This window comes from Callorhinchus milii, unplaced genomic scaffold (assembly GCF_018977255.1).
Source record: "Callorhinchus milii isolate IMCB2004 unplaced genomic scaffold, IMCB_Cmil_1.0 Scaffold1, whole genome shotgun sequence".
NCBI lineage: Eukaryota > Metazoa > Chordata > Chondrichthyes > Chimaeriformes > Callorhinchidae > Callorhinchus > Callorhinchus milii.
In genome coordinates, this window is record NW_024704742.1 from 29,732,168 (window position 1) to 29,753,188 (window position 21,021).

General features: G+C 44.1%; 1 protein-coding gene across 1 annotated transcript in view; it reads right to left on the reverse strand.

Annotated features, from left to right (window-relative positions):
- maml3 (mastermind-like transcriptional coactivator 3) overlaps window positions 1-611 on the reverse strand; it is a 117,162-nt gene extending 116,551 nt beyond the window's left edge. Inside the window, exon 1 of the mRNA XM_042339125.1 lies at window positions 597-611. The gene's annotated coding sequence lies outside the window, so the exon portion shown is untranslated. The remainder of the gene's footprint in view (window positions 1-596) is intronic.
- Window positions 612-21,021: the final 20,410 nt, after the last annotated feature.

Consider the following 21,021-nt stretch of genomic DNA (forward strand, 5'->3'; position numbering starts at 1 on the left):
CATGAGCTCCTTAACACAGTAAACGCAAGACTGCAGGGCTGCTCTGTGGGCCCCTCAGTGATTGATTTCAGTAATGACAGGGTTTTGTGACTTTTCAGTGGCGAGTAATAGCTGGGTGAATGGGCAGAGGAAGGTACTTGCTGTGCAAATGAATGACTAATGAATTTGCCGCTCTTTAAAGGACAATACTCTGCTGGTTTGTCCCTTTTTTAATCTCTCCGCCGCAGTGTCCTCACAATTACTGGAACTGTTCGCTGCTATGGCATTGGATGGAAATCTGATTAACATGTGACTTACTGCCAGTGGTTTAGGTTTAAGCACAACATCCCTCATCAAGCATTTGTGTTAAGTAAAGAGATGAGATTTTTGTCACCGTACAGTATACCCTGTGAAGCATTCTGAGACGTCCTCCTAAGGTGCTGTATCAAATGTAAGGAATATTATTAACATTTGACCCCGGCAAATCACAATTTAAAAAATAATTTTGCTTCCTCTGCTCCTCAAAAGGCTGATTCGACGGGATATACCAATTGTAAGGATGGTTATTATACGATTTCATGGGTACCAGCCGTGCACTACAACTCTTACCCAATTACCTGCTGTTTATCTTGTGTGGGTGCGGCTGGCAGGTGGACATCACACAGGTGGTCCTCATTCTGTTCTCAGTGATAGCTTTCCCAACAACAACTTGCATTTACATAGCGCCCTTCATGTGGGGTAGTGTCTCGGAGAGCTTAACAATGGTAGAGCTTGACGCCGAGCCGGGGAGAAAGGGGAGATGACCCTAGGCACGGTCGAAGAGGAAAGTCTTCGTGCAATCTGAAGCCGGACAAAGAGGGAGCAAAGTAGAGAGATTGAGGAAGGGAGTCTGCCAACGCATTGCCCCCAAACACTGCCCCATCTAAAATCAGCTAACCCAGCACGGACCACGGTTTGAACCAGGCATTTTCCTGTCCAGTACGCCGTGGTATAACATCGAACAGTACCAGCAACTCCCGGTTGCTCTCCCCCATCTCCTAAAAGAAAAACCTCCTAAATAAAAGCAGCTAAAATATGTGGATGATTTCATAAATTTCCATATTTCAACCAACTGCTTGTATCACTGATTTCCANTTTTTTTGCATAATGTTCTTATCAGTTAATACACATCTGTCAATCTTGTTAATTCTCACCTGGACTGTTACTTCCCAGATACATGTATTTTCATGATCTGCATTGCCATCAGCAATTTTTCCTATTCGGAGGGGAGGAAGAAAACATACACAACACACATGATCTCTATTTATCTGAGGAGCATGTTTGCCAAGTGAAGGAATGCAGCTAGGTTGTGATAACTTCTTATCAGACAATAGTCGGAGTGAGAAAAGCAGGGGGGAAAAAAAAACAGGCCAGTTTGTGCGCAGAGAATTCGACACATCGTTATATGCAACAACATTTCCAGACAAGGTGATGCTGAATATTTGGATCTCCGAATGAGATTTTGGGCACATTAAATCATACTGGCACTCTGAACTCCCCATGTCAGAGCAGGGAGAAATGATAAGAGGAGTGAAACTGCATAAATAAAAGATTAGCTTCTTTCCCATTTCCTGAAGCACATTGAAATCTTCCAGCCAAGCTTGGATCTTTGCAAAGTGATTTGTTAATATTATTCATAATGTACTGATTTACCATAAATCAGCATGAAAATTAACATTACTGATTTGGGGCTCTTTCCGTCTACAATGTTCGGTGTATTTAGCATTTTGTGCAAAGATCAATAGTAATCTCCTTTTGGATTCATTGAACTGTGTTGGGCATACTGTCCTTTGGAGGTGAGGGGGGAGGGGTGTGGGTGGGTGGGGGGGTGGAGGAGAATGAACGTCAAAGAGAATTCCTGATCGAAATTAAGAAACATCCATGTTTTGGAGTCTTGTCTTGGGATCATGTAGATTGAGAATGGCAGATCTCTTAGAAAGAAAACCCTAAACTCCTCTGATACCTCAGCGTGAGACAACACAAGACAGATAGATGACAACGGTCACAGGTTTCAACCCCTGCCAATAGCTGTGGGCTGCTACACTGGGCCTCGAAGGAGAAAATTCAGCCAGGATTCTGCTTCTAAAAGCTATTACATGTGTCCCATGCAAAATGTGGATATCAGGGAACGAAAGGATTTGGCTCAACTGTGATCCCTTCCCCTCTCACACACACACACACTCATACTATTACATTTGCACACTGACTGTTCTGGCTCACATACAGATAACACTTGGATGCAATTTTGGTGAGAGACTGACCAGCCTGTGGAACAATATAGCAGTCAATTTTAATGCACTTTCTAAACCTTTTTACCTTCCTCTACATCTCCAATGCTAGATTATGGTTCCGTGGACATACATCCTGTACCTTAACCAAGCAGACACTCTTTACGTAATGTGCAAGCCTAGTCTGTGAACGTCTGTAGCTGTTTCTGGTGTTTTGACAAAAAATTGGAAAATTTGAAGTGGGAGGTGACGAATGCGTGACTGATGGTTTCAGATGGATTGGGTGTGAGGTATATAAGTGAAATTCAGCGTTATACATAGTGCCTTTGGCGATTAGCAACTATAACGGAAAATCCCATTAATGTCTGACATCATGACACACGATGTATACAGTACACTGAATGGACAATGAAGTGCACAGTAATTGTAGTGTACAATCTCTGCGATGCTCCCCAATGACTCAGTTGGTAAAGCCAATTGTGAAAATGAGACATAAGGCGCTATATTAAAGGCAAGGATTATTATTATATCACTGTCTGGAAGGTTTGATTCCTAGTCGGTGCCAGTCTACCTGATCTCAGCCAGGGCAGTAAGGAGGGGCCCTACAATTCACCTCAGTGGCACTGCTCACATCTTCGTTTTTTCCCAAGCTCTTAAAACAACCTCGACTACATGTCATTCAGTTGACCAGGTTGTTAAAACTGATACAATCAAAGTGGTAAACATGGGTGAGTTCCAGCGCACGTTAGCAACAGGACAGCAAAGTTCACCAGAAGTCAATGCTTCAAACTTCAGCCAAGCCTCCAGCGATGAGATAGTAGGGGCCCTTTTCAGGGTAATCTGCCTGCTAAGCATAGCCAAGGGCTTTCGCCTTGATATGTGTCAACATCATCTCCCCCTCCTCACATTATCTGTATTATCTGTAACACCTGACGGTATCAACCAGGAGACATCATGGACACAAAGTTGAGAGAAGATGAGCAAAATAACGGAAACATTATCAAAGTATTGTTGCAATTTTTTCTCCAACCCTTTCTCTTTTCAAATAATGCCAGAACAGGAAGACAGGACATTTAACACACATTCATCCTCAGACAATGTAGCCCTTTCTGGCACTGCAATAGGAGTGTCAGCCTAGGCAATGAGCTCAAAGACTCAAACTGGGGCTTTAACCCACATCTACTGTGTCAGTCTGATGAGGAAAACGATCATTGTTCTTTAGGTGGCTGCTTGAAACATTCCAGGATTTCTTCAATTTCTTTCCTAAAAAGTTGTTTTCCCTCAAAAAGGGAATGCAGCAGCTTCACCTGAAGAGCATGAGGAAGAGCTGAGCTATTTCACCAAGCTTCCATACAGAACAGACATCCATCGCCAGGAGCAGTCATTTTGTGATTTGAGTAAGATGTGATAAGGAGCTATATCAAATGTAAGAATTATTATTATTATCTGCAGGGAGTGGATTGTTGGAATCAATGCAGCCACTGCTATTTCCACAGTTTTCGTGAAAATAAGCCCAGATGGGAAAGGAATGCCAATCGCTGCATCCCATTTCCTTCATGATATTCCTTGCATTTGATATAATGCATTATCACGTCATTGAGGTTTCTCAAAGGACTTCACAGGATATACTGTAAAGTGTAATATAATGTGTATTTCATGGGTGAACATGGCAGCCAATTTAGACAGCAATGTCCAATAAACACCATTGTGTGAATGACCAATTTTTTTATTCATATATTTTGGATATATAGTATAAATCACAGATGGGAAGAATAAATGTATTGCTTGAATTCAATGTTGAGCGTTGCGCTGATCCAGTTACTGTAGCAATACAATAGGACTATCCTTTTTGTCCCGTATCTAAGGCTGCCTACTAGAGGAGCAGTATATAGCTCGAGAGTGAGTTACACAATCCTTGAATTTAGTATAAGTGCCTATAACGCTGAAACATCTCAAAAACAGCCTTTTGATGTCAGCCCTTCCAATAATCGTGAAGCAGAATTCACAGAGAGTTGGATCATTCAGCCACTGTTAGGGAATAGGAGCTAGGATTAGGGTTTAATCCCAACTCCCATTCCGTATCAGGTTTATTGAAGGTATTGGTTGTGAATCAAGTGGGTTTTAACCCATTGATGATATGCTGTTGCATTCGCCCTCAAAATACACACCCATCCACCTTACAATATATTCTGTGAAGCACTATGAGATGTCTCAATGACGTGATAAGGTGCTATATCAAATGCAAGGATTACTATTATTATCCCTATTACTGCATGAACAATTCAACGTTGGGTGAATTCTGCTTCACAATGGTAAGAGGAAGTCAACATCGAAAGATCAACACTCTACCTTGTGACCCATAGGTGACAGCACTACCAGCTGAGCCAAGCTGACACTTAAAAAGCACAATATAATTTGCTCTTGATTGAAGGACATTGGTGTAGAGGCTTGAACCATCCTCATTCACTCTGTGCCTACAAGCCTGAAAAATGCAGCATTTCATAAGAGATAATTATCACATTGAAAGTCTGATGAACTGTCACATTTTTTCACTGCTAAGTTATGAAGGTTTTTTTTAGTTGTAGACCAAGCAGCTGGAGCTGGAGGTTTTAGTGAGGGTATTGGTAGATCCCGGGAGTGAAATAAACTGAAGTGAAGTGATTCCACCTGACATGGTGGAAACGGGAACTGTTGCTGTCCTACTGGTGATGGGAGAGCCGTGCTCCTATGGAACAGACTTGGGTGAAATTCCCACCCTAGATCTTTGTATGAGTCCTAACGACACAAGTTAGTTTTCAAACAGTGGAGTTACGAGTCAGAAAGAATGAGTCAGGATGGTCGATGGCTCCATCTCTCACACACACACAGCAACAAATTACATTTGTATAGCGCCCTTCACGTCGGGAGGACGTCCTAGTTGCTGAACACACACACAGAGTGCAGATGAGGTCAGAACCAAATGGGTTAAAGCGATCAACCAACTGTTCTGCAGCAGGACTAGTGCCTGTGGACTGACCTTTGTCAGTTACTGTAACACATACACACATACACGTACGCATGCACGCACAGATACACACACAGTAATAAATCACAGAAGAGCAGTGGCACTTGACAGGAACGGTGCTATGGTTTGTTTATGGTTAATTATTAATAGGATCTGCTGTACAGTGCTTCATGCCATATGAAAATAAGCAAAAGGTAACACTTTATGACGGGAGCGTACTCACACCACACTGAACCATTGCTCCTGTAACACATTCTGTATTCAAACACAACAGAGACTGTATATGACCTTTCGATGACTTTGAACGTTTCCTGGTCACAGCTGCGTCGGTTTGGGGTTTTTTGGGTTCCTGCTTTTCTGATCTTAAGTTTGGAGAGTTTCCTGTAAACTTAGTAATCATCTGTACCGTGCACAGGGCTGTTACAGCCCGCACGCACCGCACAGTTACAAAGAAGTCTCATTCACGAGAGAGCTTGAGAGACGTCCAACTCCTAAAATGTATGTATGATTTTGTTAAGCCTGGGTTCGGATTCCAACACTGGGGCTGCAGGCTTTCTGGGCATATGTCCATTAATCAAACCAATCCAACGCCGTGTACTCTCAGCAGCAGGTCATCTTTAAGGAGGCTGGAAAGGGAACGTGCAGAATTGACTGGATTCGTCAAATACGAGAGATACTGCAGCCATGCGTGGAATCTCCCAGAGCTTGGAATGTGTTTGCAGGACAGCACCAAACTCACAATGCAAACTATCCACATTCTTCAACATTCTTGCCCCCCCTGTACTCCCACCCCACTCCAATTTCTCTCCTCCTTTCTTGAAGGCCTTTGGCTCCCTATTGGGATCGTCCTGGGGGAGAATTGGATGGGCGCTACTTGCTCTTAATAGCAAAACCTTCATTTGCTCAGTGACTCTTCATACCTTATTGACAAGCTATCTGACCCCCGGGATTAAGAGACCGTACATTACAGCTGGGCCTGAGCAGATGGGTAGGGGAAAACAGGGATGGATGAGTGACAATACCTTTCCAGTACATGGGTTCAACCACCCACTGGACAAACTTTCTGACCGATGGGGAGCTGGGTGGATGTTTAGGTGGATGTTAAAGATCCTACAAAAAGCGCTCTGCCCTGATCAAAAATCACCCACATAAAATTAGTTCTACACTTCATGGTTGTTTGTAGGACATTGCTGCTGCATATTGGCTGTCTATTAACTACACTTGACAGTTCTGTGAATTGGTTATTAGTTATTCTTAACAATAATGTTTCCTACCTAGGAGCTAATGTAGAAGGACAAATGATTATATCATTTTTGACACAAGTCTGGTCGATTACAAGAATTCTACCCTCTTTGTAAGACACACTAAATGGAAGGAAGAACTTGCATTTTTATAGCATCTATGACATCAAACCATCTCAAAATACTTTGGTGCGGAGTTGGAGCAGATGTGTTAGTGCCTTTCCCCACCTGGGAGTGAGCCAACCTCAAAATCCCAGCTTCACTGTAATTCAGTCACTGCTCAGATATGTCAGGTTGAAAGGACATTTCAGACAAACCCCACTGGTAGTGGGACAGTGGAGGGAGGGGGTGATTGACTGTGCAGATGTTTGGAGCCAATATTGTTTCATCATTCCCACCCAAGGAGGAAAGGGGAACAAAAGCTCTTCTAGAAGGCTCTTCTGCACTGTTATTTGTTCACTGATATTCTGCAGCAAGTTGAAGCAGATGACATCTAACACCATTCATTCCAGGCTGCTGTCAATTACTTACTTCATGTTTCTCCATCTCACCCACGGGGAGGGGAGGGGGCAGAAGGGGAATGATTTCTAAATACATTCCATTCCTTAATTACCCTGTATTTAGGAATATTGCATTTTCCCCTCATAGAATCCCACAGCACGGGAGGCCATTTGGCTCATTGTGCCTGTGCCGGCTTTTTGAAAGAACTATCCAACTAGACCCACTCGCCTGCTCTTTCCCCATAGGCTTACAATTTTTTTCCTTTTCAAGTATACATCCAATTCCGTTTTGAAAGTTATTATTGAATGTGGTTCCACCATCCTTTCAGACAGTGTATTCCAGATCATAACAACTCGATTCTATAATCTATTGCAAGATCAGGTGTACTGAAGCAGCCTTCACTATAGATTATTATTACCACTTTCAAGATACTTTATTCATTTGTGTGCAGTGAAGTGTGAGATCCAACTGTGCTTGGTGCTGTAATGGAAAGAGGGTGTGGTTGGTAGTGGAAGGAAGAGATCAAGTCGGCTTAAAGACGACTTGATCTCTTCTGATCCTCTCTTGTGATCTTGAATTATTCTTAAAGAGTTACTAATGTTATGTTATCATTTTGAAAACAGCAGATTTAAAGCTACAGAGTATTAACTCCTTCAGCCCTACTCAATGCCTTTTCTTCACGCCTCCTATGCCTCCCAGAACCTCTCCACATCCACCCACTCCCCACCCACCATCTCTGTGCATTAGATTCCACATTGCGGAGATCCCTTTGCTCATATTTTGGATCCATATGATCCCCTCCTCGAATCTGCATGACTCCCATTCCTTTCCCAGCAAGTCTGCATCCTTCAACAACAACATGGCCATAGGCATGGTTGAAGGGAGAGGTTGCCAAAAGTTGGAAATTAAAGGTAGATAAGAGAGGGGCAGGACAGGAGAGAGGGAGGGTGTTATTAAGGTTAGACGTGTAGAATCTGAAGACTTCCACAATGGAGGGAGAGGGCAGAGGTTGCACAGCAAACATGAATTTGCTAAGCAGAGAGAGTGAGCAGAGGAGTGGAGTAGGAGAAGAGATAATGAGGTGCTAGGGCATGAAGGGCTTTTGAGGTAAGGCTGAGGACCCTGAAATCAATCTGCTGGGAGCCAATGGAGTTTGGCGAGGAACTGTTCCTGTAATGGAAAGAGGTAGGGTTGGATGGATCTGCAAGGTCTGCATCTTACCTATTATAGTGTTGCTCTTTCTACCTTTCCATTTTAACGTGTTTGCACTCTTGCATTGAAAAATAAGACAGAGAGACCAACACTGCTGCCTTGTACCAGTTGGGTGGGCCGAGGCACAGGGCCAGAAGACCTGTTAGAGGGTGGAGCCTGGGAAACTCCCTGCTCAGTATCACCACCGCCGCCCAATATGCAACAAAAAAAATCATATTTTCAATTATATTAGGGTCACATTGCAACTTTCTGGCACTGGCGTACTTGTGCAGTTGCATGGTGATAAGTGCCTTCAACTACAATACAGCTTTTATACTGCAGTTCCTGAGATGTGAAGAGCCCTGCTAAACTGGAGACGTTGACATATTCCAAATCTCCGCCGCTTTTACACCGCTTCTATGTCAGCTTCGACTATGTTGGACTTGAACGCCACAACCTTCTGACTCAGAGGCCAGAAAGAGTGCTAGCAACTGAGGATTTGCAATTGTTGAGATCTGAAGTCATCAGAAATGAGTGAAAGGTTCTCTCTCGGTGGTGACAACTTGCATTTATATAGCGGCCCCGTGCAGAGTAACATCCCAGAGCGCTCGCCAGTGGCGGAGCAAGACATCAAGCCGGGGGGAGGTGACCGTAGGCACAGTTGAAGAGGAAAGTTTTCAAGTGCGATCTGAAGATGGGGAAGGAGGGGGCAAGGCGGAAGGATAGGAGAATGTTCCAGAGTTTCAGAGACTCAGTAAACAACATGCACTATGTGTCTGCTTTGTTTGTTTTGTATCAAACTATGATTCCATATTCTATAAATGGCACTGTAGGGTTTCATTTTCTGATCAGACCTTTCCACACTGCCTATTTTCTTACGGTCGTGAAGGACAGCCCTCGGCTTTCTCAAGTGAATCATCCCGTGCCTTATCATCATTGGCTTTTGAGTGAGTGGTCACTATTTTGTTTGCTAGTAAGTTACACATTTGACCTTTGTTTCTTCCACTCCAACAAGTGCTTTATCTACACTCCTCCCCAACCCCCATGGTGCCTGTTACAGCCCTTCTTCCACTTTCTGCCAGATGGACTGATATAGTTCAGCCCTCAGCTCTCGACCTCGCTGCCTGCACCAGGATGTGGCAGGAGGAATGGGGTATGGGGATAGGGCATGGCAGTGGGAATGAATGAACACCTTGCTCTGAGAGCCGGTGCAGACTCGACGCGCTGAATGGCTCTTTCTGTGCTGTAAATTTCCATGATTCCAGATCTACTTTCTGGGACAGATCCTGTCATTTATTCCCTTCTCTCTCTCTCTCTCTCTCTCTCTCTGGGTGCAGTTCTCTCTTGAGTTTTGGATAATGCATGGGTGAAATAAAACTGATGCGCCAGGACAGGAGGTTGAAGGGAGTAAGATATAGAGAAGTCTGACACTGTATTCAGGACACAAAATTCCTCAAACTGCTGGAAAAAAACTGCTCCTGCCTCAGCTCCCTTTGGCAAGACTGGTCGGAGCAGCACATTGCAGCGTTTTGCTTTGAAAACTTGTTCAAAATTTGAAATGAAGGGGCCGCAAAGTGCCTGATAGCATCGCGGTACAGAGATGTAGAAGTAACCATAAATGGGTAACTATTCATGATACCAGGACAGCGTCAAAAGCCTGTCCAGTGGCAGAGACGTTTCTGTTTTGTTGGTGGGAGTTTGTAAAGAATGTTTGGTTATACACTGTGACGCTATGTGAGCCCCGAGAAAGTACATGCAGCGATTCCTGTGTTCGCCAGCACTGGGAACATGCTACAGCACGTGACTCGGTAGCTAACGTTCACCTCAGCGATTCCACATAAAACACTGAGCTTGGCCTTTCATCAGACCCTGACTTGGAAAGCAGCTGCAGCAGTTGTTTGAAGCTAGCAGCTACAAGCAGCACAAATCCTGATCGTCTGTACAAGCCACAGCACTGCCCTGAACTTGTTTGATCCAGTTTGCACAGCGAGGCATTTCTTTGGGTGCATTCCTGCGGTTGGATGCAGCAGTGTGGAGGAACAAAACCTGTTAGACCTCCTCACATTAGAGCGGCTGGACAAAGGTCAGGCCGGTGAGAGCTGCAAATGCACTGCGTTAGAGGCAGTCGCTAAAGCACACCAAACGGGTGGGCTTTTGCACTGGGGGGATGTTAATGTGATGGGCGGCCAGTGACGATGACCTCTTATTGTGAGGTTAATCTGTGAAATTGGAACTCTAGTTCACGTCTTTAAAGCAAAATGGTTCGCCTCAAAGGCGATTTGACTTTTTTCCCCTTGCACAAAATTATGTCACTAAAAGCTATCAGAAATCAAATGCGAATTCTTTGCCTCACCAGATAAAGAAATAACTACTTTGTTTTGTTTTTTGTTTGCTGGGTAGTGGGGTGTGTATGTATGTGGGGGGGGGGGGGGGGGGGGGTTGGGACTGGGGAAGGTGGTAGGAAGGGGGAGGAGAAGGCATTGTGGAGGAGGGGCTCAGTAAGTAAATGAGAAAATGCTACGAGAAATGTCTGGGTATTTTGTGAACTTGAGAGATGACGCCTAAATGCACAGCAAAAATGGGCTCATTGACAAAGGGGTGGGGGTTCAACTTGCAACTAACCTATTGTTGTCTAGTTATTGCACTTTAATGCCATATATTCCAAAGCCAGGCACAAGGAGATTTGACAACCAGTTGATTCTGGATATCTAACTAGTTGATACAGTAGCATTTTTATATATTAAAAACAATATCTATAATAATAATAATAATCCTTGCATTTGATATAGCGCTTTTCACGTCGGGAGGACGTCCCAAAGCGCTTCACAGAACACACTGTAAAGTGAATTGACTGTATATTTGTGGGCAAACGCGGCAGCCAATTGCACACAGCAATGTCCCACAAACAGTCGTAGATTGAAAATGACCAATTTTATTATTGTTTATGGTTTTGGAGGGATTATTATTAGGCGTGTGGAGTAAGGAAACTTGCCCAAGGTTTCGCCCTGCCAGGAATTGAACTCAGGTCTCTCGCTTGCAAAGCGAGTGCTCTAACCACTGAGCTACAGGACTCCAAATCTGTATACAGGGCCCAAGTTCTGCTGACAACAAGACGTGACAGAGTGGCTTGGCAATGGTCTTGCAAACCCCACGCCTCACATGGACATTTCAGTCAGGTCCCAATTCAAACACTTTCCAACATCAAGATTAGCTGTCATAACAACCCATTTTATTGGCTGAACAAATGTATTTATCTGATGCATCCAAACTGGGGAGATTATCACAAATTCCACTTTCGGCGATTAGATAAATTAAGCGGTTTAATTCTCTTCCACCTCCTTGTCCTTCCGTCTCTCCCCCTCCCTGTGCGAGAAAGACACTGTGTACAAAGACACTGTGTAAAAGTGAGTTGTGCAGTGTGTACAATGAGTGCAAACTGGAACGTGCGAATTTAGGAGTTGGTCAGGTGGCCTGTCAAGCCTCCTCCATACACCAATTGATGTACTACTATTTTGCCTTTAGCCCAGTCCTACATGAGCCCCACCAAACGTACAAAAGTGTATGTGGCCAACAGATGATGTCATCACACAGCATAGGTGACGCTGCTGCAACATAGGTGACTTCATCCTACCCACTACATCGTAACAATACGCTGAATGTCCGGGGCAGGAACTCATGGAAGGCGCAGAAGGGGAAGAGCAGAGCCAGTGCAGACATTAAGCTAAACTCAGCGGATGCAGGAAGAGTTGTCCCTGAATATATTTATCGTGTGACTAGTGGGATTGACAGCACCACTATTTCTGTCCTGCCAAACCTGATGCCAGAGGCACAAACTAAACCCACCATCAGTCTATCTGCCTGGACTAGACTCAAAATCAGGACCCTGAGGTGAAAGGGCCAATGTTGTAACCACTGAACAACTTAATCTAGTCCATTTAATAACTATTTCCTCCCGCTGTTTCTGCCAGATTTAAAGTAATTTGGATTTTATTGCAGCGATCCATTCACTGGTATTTACATATGGCTATAACTCAGTGATGGTACACAGTGCAAGCAGATGCATTCTTACCCAGCAATTTCAATGCATCATTCTCAACAACCTCATAATGACTCAAACTCTGAAGGATGCACAAGATTCTAGTGTGCAACCCCACCCAGATCCTCCAATTACAGTACATACGAATCCTGAGTGGCGTTTCCAGGAAAATTAGATGACTTGTGCATTTTTGTTGGAAATCAACTTTCTACATATAGCGTCTGTTGCTAAGACTTTACTGTTAAATTGGTGGTGTTGATGTTAAGAGCTGCAGCGCTCTGGCAACACTGCACTTGTACAAGTGTGTAAATCAGGTCTGGAGATTATCTACTGGGAAGATTGTTGGGAATCATACATTTGACATTCAAAAAAGCTTCTTTACACTGGCGATAAGGATCTTTTCTCTGATTCATTGATTCTGGCAAAGGCTCAACTTAGTTCCAAGAGTGTGCAGCACCACAGCATGTCCTGTGGCACTGCTGTATTAGCACCAAATTCACAATCTCAACCTCGCTTGGTGAAGATGTGTGTGCTGAGTTTGGGAAGTGGACAATTTCGCACCTATTCAATACTTACTGAACTCCCAAGATGAAAGGTCACTAGGGTGAGTTACCAGCGGAACAAAGTGCACAATTGCACAAGGCTTAAGACTAAAAGATCCATCGGTGCCGATCGCTAAACTAGCCATCTGTTCAATATGTGTTTAAAAGGGTAAGTACTATTATAATATGTAATAAAATGTTTGCTGATTCTAGCAAATTATGTATAATGGATCCCACATCTATTATAATGAGAAAAGAGGCCCACAGCTGTTCCATGGGTCAACTCCATATCTACTTTGCTGAATAGAACTCGCTCACACTGAGAGGACATTTCAGGATATTTCAAAAGAAGAGGGAGATGGCAAGTGAAAGCCATGTCATATATCTCCCTCGGAGGCCGGGGTTGGGGGTGGGAGGGTGGGGGATTATTGGGCAGGAAGTCCCTGTTGAGCTGCTCTTACCCACTTCCTGACAGTGACACTGGCAACACCCATAAATCCAGGACGGAGGTTGGAAAGAGGAAATAGATCAAGTTGTTCAATGAGTTAGAAAACTGCCTGACTACCTCAGCGAACTGAGTTTGTAGACGGTTATGTTTAATCTCGTGAAGTAGGAATTGAAAGTACAGTATATATATGTAAGGTGTTTTTTTTTGAGAAGTACTTCAGGGCAAAATTGTATCTGTTGTCAAACGTATCGTTAATATCTACTGTATTGGACCAGGAATACTTTGGTTCATGTTCAATGGTAGGTTATGAGAATGGATGTCAATCATAGAATCTTACAGCACATAAAGAGGCCATTTGGCCTATTGTGTTTCTGTGTGGGCTCTTTGAAAGAACTGTTCCATTCCCCTACCCTTTCCCCATAACTTTCATACTTTTCATTTTTTAAAGGGTATCAACCTGGCTCACTCTCACCTGTGAGTTGAAAGATTGTGCGTTCAAGTCCCACGTCGGGATTTTGAACTCACAGTTTAGGCTGACACTCCAATGCAATGCTGGGGGTGTACTGAATTGTCAGAGGTGCTGCCCTTCGGTTGAGATGTTAAACCAAGTCCTGTCTACATATTCGTGTGGTCGTTAAAGCTCCCATGACACTATTCAAAAAGAGAAGGGAGATTCTCCTAGTGTCCTGGCCAACAATCCCCCAGATAAAATTTGTCATTCGCTGTTTGTGCGTTGGCCATTCACTGTTTAAACTGACTGCTGCATTCAACTACAAATACATAGTCCCTACTCTATACAATAAATCCTGTGAAGCGCTTTGAGATGTTTCTTCAGTGCGATAAAGCACAATATCAAATGCAAGGATTACATGATATATTGTGTAACAAAAGATGATATATTTGCCCAATTCTCGTTTATAAGCTTTTAATAATAATAATCCTTGCATTTGATATAGAGCCTTGTCATATCTTTGAGGCATCTTAAAGGGCTTCACTGAATCTAAAGTGGATTGATTGTGTATTTTGTGGGCGAGAAGCAGATTTATGAATTTATGGATCCTATATCAACCACTATTTTTGGTAGTCCAAAAAAGCATACATATATCTAATGTACATTCATTTTTCTTTTTAATATTTCTAATATTGCACCAAGTACATTATTGCACGGAGCTTCTGATTCCTTGCTACCTAAAACCTGAAAACTCAAGGGTCTCTGATTTTCATAAAAATAAATGGCTGTCATTTGCACGTTTCTGCAGATTCCTTCCCTGAACAGGCTTCCTCAGGTTCCCTTGTTTGCTGAATATTCAGCGGCGTTTTATCACATTACTGCTGTCCACCGAGTACAATTCCCAGGTGCCCACTGAATGGTCGGCCACCAGTGAGAGGACGATTTGGTTTTATCGCAGCAGAACATCAAAGAGCTGTGTGTAATTCACCCACTGGCTGCCGTCATCTGTTTCAGCCCTTGTCAGCGGTGAGCTATGAGCTATGACAGAAGGACCATTTACGCAACAGCAGTAAATCCTAACGTGCACCAATCTACAGATTGGTGGAATTAGAATCAAGGTTGTGAGAGCTCCCCCTCTCTCACCTCCCATCTAGCTTTCTGGTTCTGTACTGATCAATACAGACCTCTGCTGGGTCAGATTCTAATAAGGCAGAAAATAAATTGCATTTTTATAGCCTCTTGTCACATCAAAATGTCGTACGTGCTTCACAGTAATGACTGTCTAGTGTAGTGACTGTTTGCGTAGGCAAAAGCAAGCAGCTATTTTTACCCATAGCAAGGGTCCACTAGTAGCCCTGAGGGAATAATCAATTTTAGCTGGCAGTTTATCGGGCAGGACACCGTGTGAAACTCCCTTCTCTCTTCAAATCATGCTGTGGGATCTGTAACATCCACTTGATGAACAGGTAAATGTGCTCAGTGTCAGCCTGGCTCAGTTGGTAGCACCATTGCTTGCCTCTGAGTCAGAAGCAGAGGTAATAAGGCCGGAGTGGGGGGTGGGGGATTCCCTCACGGCGGCTGTCAGGTGTATGTATGGCTCCTTGACCTCCCGTTCTATCTCTTCCCGTCTCTCTCCATGGCTTGTGCCTCTTCTAACCTCGAGAGAAGCAGCGTGGAGAGTGATGGGAAGAGATGTGGAGTGGGAGGTATGAAGCAATCCGGAGAGCAACCGGAAGAGAGTCAATATATTGCTTAATGTTGTAAGGAGAATATTGAACATTTCAGCTGACGAATGGCACCTCCAACAATACGGCACTCCCCTAGCATTGCACTGGAGTGTGCGTCACTGCTGAGATCATGAGCTCCAGATCCCCGATATAGGATTTGAACCCATAAGCTTCTGACTCAAAGGCGAGAGTGCTACCAACTGACCCAGGCTGAAACCTAAACTCCAAAACCCTTACAGGAATATTAACCAGAATCTGGATTTCACTACTTATACACATCATTCTGGGCATTTGTTTTCAGGCTGATCATTTTTCAACCTTATTACATGAGGGAAAATATACGTTGATTTGCAGTGGTTGGAAAAATCAACAAACTTAAGTAACCCAGATGATTTATCTCTGATAAAAGACTGGGCCCCATTCCTTTTGAGTGTGCAATGAGACTAGAAAATGAGTTGGGGTTTGGGTTTGCTAAAAAAAAAGTTGATTTTTCGTGAGAAATATTTGCACAGCCTTAAAGATGAGAATGTGCCGTTTACTGAGCGGAAAAGTGGTCAGAGTTCAAAGTGTTAAAAGCAGCTTCAAATGAAAAGACTCTCAAGCCACTGAAAGTAGCCTGCTTTGCAATCCCCTCTGCTCTCTCCTTCTGGCTGACAAGGCAGAGGCTGCATTGGACAGGTACAGTAATTTGATGCCGTCTATCTGGCACATATCCTGATGTGGAGGCAAGCCTTGAACTGAACAGCCAGGGAGATGGAATTCAGATTCACACTGAAGTGGGTTTCACCAATGGGAAAGGGAGCCAGAGCCTGGGGTTGCGGTGTGGGAGAGGGAGGAGGAGATCGGTGGCCACTGGAGCTAACGGCATTGATTCCTTGCCAAAGCTGGTGGCCATCTGCCACTTGCTGAAATGCATCATGTCAGGACATTTAAGCCTTTGAACACTTAATCCTCACAGGACTGCAGTGCCACTTCTACACGTCCTAATCTCAGTCAAGATTACAAGCTTCTATTTTCTATCGGGCGTACTATAAAGAGAGTGACGGGTGGCAGGATGTGAGGTGTGAGGCTTTGATCAAGTCAGCGGTGGGTAGGTGGGTGATGGGATGGGGGGGTGGGGGACGTGGTGGATGGCAGAGGGGTTCATGTGTGAACATGGCTACATGAGTGAAGAAATGTGTGACCATTATCTGAACCGGAGAAATGCAACTTTGAGTTTAATCCCCAATAATTATGGGTCATGTAAGCTTTGTATACAGTTGTGTCACTCTGTGTGTGTGTGTGTCCATGTTTGTGGGTGCGTGGGCGTGAGAGTCATTCATTATTAAAGTCACCAGCTTCTCGAGTGCCTTGTGGCCACTCTATTTCCGCCCCCCACCCCACCCCCATTCTCAAAGTATTCTCAGATCCGCTGCTGTTAATTTTTAGCCTCTTTCCAACTTGAGGGTCCCTAAAGCTCTCTATGTATCTATGTGTGTATTTTGCCATTAGAATAACATTTGTTATACAGGTCATGAGTGTAATTAATGGACTTGGAAACAAGTGGCCCCCCAGAGTGGTACAAAGACACATTGCATCACCGCAACACAGCTCGGTTTCCTCAGCCATAGTACCTCTCCTCTATTCCTCTACCGGAGAATATTTCCGCAAGCTACCCAGCCAAGCAGTGGGCAAGAGGCTAGTGATCCCTGGGATAAATGCTTGCTCATAGTGAATGAGACAGGGAAAAGCAGACTCGCAAAGGCCAGACTCAACAAGGAGATCAACATTAGCACTGACTGAGATTGAGGAGTGAGATATCTGCCCACACTGAAGAACACAACACAGGGAGATCAAAGCAGAGAGAGACAAAAATATACAATACAAATTTCTATAGAAACCTTTCGCGCCGGGAGGATGTCCCAAGTCACTTAATAATCCTAGCCTGGCACCCAAGCTGGGGGTGGGGAGGGAAAAGATGACCGATCCAGCGGTCAAAGCGGTAGGTACTTGAGATGGACTTTGAACAAGGTGATGTGAGTAACAAGACAGAGAGACTATTACTGTATATGAAGGCAAAACAATCTAAAACATCCTGTGAACATTTAACTACGCGAACGGCCTAGATAGTATAAGTGCAAGTGGTTATTGTTATTGAAGAATAGTATAGTCTTCTGTCTCCAGCCCGCTCCTCCTCCTTCTCTTGCTGTTATTTCAGGCTAAAAAGAAATTCTTTTGTTCCAATCAGTTATTAAAGGTGTGCTTGTGGGCATAGAGGCAGAAGAAGGGTCTGAATCTTTGAAACAGGGAGAAGGGAATGGGGAAAGTCCAGGAAGAGTTATGTACAAAGTTCATAGGGGTATTTTGCAGAAAGAGATGGAAACAGAGGAAAGCACCACCTGAAATAAAAAAGAGACAAACCAAAGAACAAACAACCACATGAAAATAAGAGGTAAAAGTTGAAAGAATGCAGAAAGAAGATAGAAAACAAGATTGGGCAAAAGGAAAAATTAGATAGTTATAGGAATATCATGCTCGTTTTATCCTGATCCTCTCTTTTTTTAAAAAAAAACTCTCATGTTTCTCTGTCTAAACACGTCTCCCAGTTTCTCCCAGTTCAAATTGGATGGACTTTCTGATTGAAATGGTAATATGTAAGTACCACTCCATCCCTGAATCTCTCCGCCTTGTCCCCTCCCTTGCCTCCTTCAAGGCCCATCTCAAGACCTTCCTCTTTGACGGTTCCTTTGGCCACACTCCCATCCCTGCCCTCCATCCCTCTCGATTCCAATCCCCAGCTCGATTGCAAACTCTAAACTGTCCAGTGCCTTGGGACGTCCTTCCGTGGTGAAAGTCGCTATATAAATGCAATTTGTTATTGGTGGTGGTGGTTCTAATGAATCCGAATGCCCCTCAGGGCACGTCCACACAAACCCCCAGTCACTTCATTGCTACTCTTTATCTTTGGTTACAACCAACCAAATATCCTCCTCCCCACCTAGGCTGGGGCTTCTACTTATTCCTGCAGAGAATCAATCCTTCAACAAGTCAGAACAAGCAAACACCAAGCTGGTTGAAGGCTTCGTTCTTATCTCTGTTTGTGAGGATTTGTGATTTGTTGTGTGGGAGCTTTATATACTTGGTCCCGAATGACTGAATAGCTGGGACACCAGTAATGCACAACCATCAATGTGCTTATTGCATCCAGGCCTTTTTTCGGCTGAAGGAAGGCGCAAAAGGTCTGAGATAAAGCCCATGAAGCAAAGTGTCGGTGTTTTTAATTGGCCAGTGCTGATATTTGTGATTCAAAAGTTGTCGCTTTTGAGTTGTGTTTTTTTTCAAATCTCAAAACTCTGATTGTAAACTGGAAGGTTCAATTAATTAATGCAGCAAGTTCAACAACAACTTGCACATATATAGTACCTTTCTCTTGGATAAACATCTCCAAGGTGGAATGGGAACCCAAATGGGATTGGCATTGGGCGTGGGGATGGGGCGAGGTGAGGTTGAAGGGATGCGTCAAAGAGGGTTTTTAAAAGGGCTTGTCAGACAGTGCCCTCAATGGCAAGCCATGTAGTTTGAGCTGGTTAAACTCCAGCAGTACTTCAACACACACTTTGGGGTTCCCGAGCCTTGGTGCTTGCCAACCTGTGTCTAATACTTTCCGGAATTAATGACCAGGGTGCCTCCCTCCAGGGATATGTCACATGTACAATATAAACACAGCACAAGACTGAAAGACCTGCTCTTACAGCTTGGACCACTCTCTGGTTAATGGTGTTAACCAGCTCATGTAACAACTTGCCACACTAAACAAGCCCCAGCTCTCATTAATGCTTTAATTGTTTCAATAATTGATGAACTATTTAATTACAAGAGTAAAGCAGTTGACACGGGCCTCGCTGATGGTTGCAGCCTGTTAAACGCGTTTTGTTGCAAACTCATTTAGCGAGCATTTAAAGTGGCACGTGTTGCCACAGGAACCTTGCATTGAAGCACATCTAAATAAATCAGACTGACGTCTAGTTCACAGAACAACCAATAGGAACATAAGAAGTTAAGAAGGTCATTCAGCCCATCAAGCCCAAATCGCCACAGATCATTCCTTGGCTCACCTACCACAGCCATTACATTCCTCTTTCCCGCCACATCCCTTAAATATTTTTACTCTTCAAGCATCTATCCATCTCTCTCTTAACTCACTACTGATTCTCCATCTATGGCTTAATAATAATAATTCTGCATTTGGTATAGCGCCTTATCACGTCGGAAAGACATCTCAAATCTCTTCACAGGATTTATTATGAAATGGAGTGTTTGTAGGCGAACACGGCTGTCCAATTGCACACTGCAATGTCCCACAAACAGCCATGAAATGAATGACCCACTTTATTGGGGATTGTTGGCCAGGACACTGGGAAAAACTCTTCTCTTTTCGAATAGTGCCGTAGGATCTTTAACATCCATCTTGAACAGGTTTTTGGTACCTCGGTTTAACACTTCCTTGCTTTTAAATTTTATATGCCCACAAAACACACAGGATATCCTGTGAAGTGCTTTCAGATGCCCTCCTGAAATGAAAGATACTACAGTATACCATATGTAAGGATTATTATTATCCTTCTGGCTATCAAGCCCAGCATACCAATAGCTAGCTCTCTGGGGTCTGAAATACCATGTTCAAAATGAGAGTTGCAAATAGAAACTCTTACCCAGTAACTAGAAATGCCAACCCACAAGAACTGTTCTCCAACTCTGGGTTGAGTCTGGAGCCAGTTCCCTTGGGTTGGCTTGACGACTATTTTCAACTACTGTTATGAATATCTCCATGTGGAAACTCAAGAGTGATACAGTAACAGCACAGGGAATTTATCTCAGCACAACCATACCTCAGTGTAATCAATCCTCACTCTGTTAAACAGGATCGCAGGTCAGACACGTCACGATATGGCCTGCTGAGATTATCATACTATCACTAGAGAATGGTTACCCTGGGTGGTCTGAGCACTGGATTATCACTCCAGGGACCCCCAGCCCACTTTGAATCCGATGCTGCATTAACATTTGAGATCAGATATCACCCGTGGGGCAGATTCATCCCGTTCTTTACTGGGCCATTGAAACAAGCACGTCATACCAATGGAATGCTCAGTCTCCTGTGTGGGAGAGAGAGAGGGGGGTGGGGGGTGGGAGACCACGGGTGATACACAGTGACACAGCAATGAAGAAATCCATCATCCACACTGTCTTGCTCCCACTTCATAACTGGTTGAAGGAGGATACAGTAGAGGTAAGAAACAGGCAGGTTTTAACCTGAAAATCTCTGGCAGATCCTCCCCTCCCCCCCGCCCACTAAATCTGGGTCTACGCTCAATCATGACACCACCACCACCACCAACAACAAATTACATTTATATAGCGGCCTATCATGACAGGAGGATGTCCCCAAGGCCCCGGGACAGTGAAGGGTTTGCACCTGAGCTGGGGGCTGGAGTCAAGAGGGATGGAATTGAGGGGGAATGACCGAAGGTATGGTTAAAAAAGATGTTGAAGGAGGCAAGGGAGGGAAATGAGGCAGAGGGACTCTGGGATGGAGTTCCAGAGGGTGGGGGCAGAAGGCCCAACCGCTAATGGTGCAGAGAGCAGGGACATGGA